We start from the raw sequence: 1417 nt of genomic DNA on the forward strand, positions 1-1417 counted from the left end.
CTGTGTATATTTTGATATTGTTAAAAAGATAAGCTACTGGGTTCATACCCCATTTATAAAGGTTCTAATCCTTTTCTTTTTAATTTTTAATAATTCAGCAAAAATTATATTCTTTTTTATCTTAATAACAGGAACCCTAATTACCGTCTCATCTAATTCTTGATTAGGTGCCTGAATAGGGCTAGAAATTAATTTGTTATCATTTATCCCCCTAATAAATAGTAACAACTTAACATCTACAAAAGCCTCATTAAAGTACTTTTTAACTATATTTTGCTATTATAATGACTTATTTAAATAATTACTCAATTATCCAAGATAATTCTTCTTATAGAAATTTAATAATTATTTCATTATTATTTATTGTTGAAAAGAGGGCCAGCACCGTTTCATTTTGGATTCCCCAATGTTATAGAAGGGCTATCTGCAATAAATGCACTTGCTTTAATAACATGGCAAAAAATTACTCCCCTAATGTTAATTTCTTATACAGCCCAAAATACCTTTATTTTTATAGCAATTATTGCTTCAACTATTACAGGGTCATTGGGTGGATTAAATTAAACCTCCCTACGAAAATTAATAGCCTTTTCATTCAACCACCTAGGGTGAATACCAGCAGCTATACAAGCGAATGAATTAATATGATGCATCTATTTTTCTTTTCTTACATTATTATCTTTCAGTTTCGCCTTTGTATTCAACAATTTCAAAATATTTCATATTAACCAATTGTTTAATTCATTTTTGAATTCTAAAATTCTTAAATTCATTCTAGTATTCTTAAATTTACTTTCACTAGGTGGGTTGCCCCATTTATTGGGTTCTTACCTAAATGGTTGGTTATTCAGTTATTAGTATTAAAAAGTCAGTATGTATTAATAACAATTATAACAGTTATAACACTAACCACTTTATTTTTATACCCTGAACAGGTATATTAAGTTTGTCACGAAGTTTGTAACATCCAGAAGGAATCGTCGAACTAGTCCCTCAGTTTATAAGATATCGTTTTGAAATTTTGCACACGTTATTTTCTCTTCAAGAAGCTGCTCATTTGTCGGAACGGCCGATATCGGACCACCATAACATATAGCTGCCATACAAACTGAATGATCGGAATCAAATGCTTGTATGGAAAACTTTCACATTTGACAAGATATATTCACGAAATTTGGTATATATTATTTTCTAAGGCAACAATGTAATCTCCGAAGAAATTGTTCAGATCGGTTAACTATAGCATACAGCTGCCATACAACCTGAACGATCGGAATCAAGTCCTTTTATGGAAAACTTTCACATTTGCCAAGATATATTCACGAAATTTGGTATAGATTATTTTCTAAGGCAACAATGTAATTTCCGAAGAAATTGTTTAGATCGGTTAACTATAGCATATAGCTGCCATACAAAC

At 30.2% G+C, this 1417-nt stretch overlaps 1 pseudogene; it reads left to right on the top strand.

Annotated features, from left to right (window-relative positions):
- Positions 1 to 914, top strand: part of LOC120770693 — a 26019-nt pseudogene extending 25105 nt beyond the window's left edge.
- Positions 915 to 1417: the final 503 nt, after the last annotated feature.

The sequence above is a fragment of the Bactrocera tryoni genome, chromosome 3, assembly GCF_016617805.1.
Source record: "Bactrocera tryoni isolate S06 chromosome 3, CSIRO_BtryS06_freeze2, whole genome shotgun sequence".
Taxonomy (NCBI): Eukaryota; Metazoa; Arthropoda; class Insecta; order Diptera; family Tephritidae; genus Bactrocera; species Bactrocera tryoni.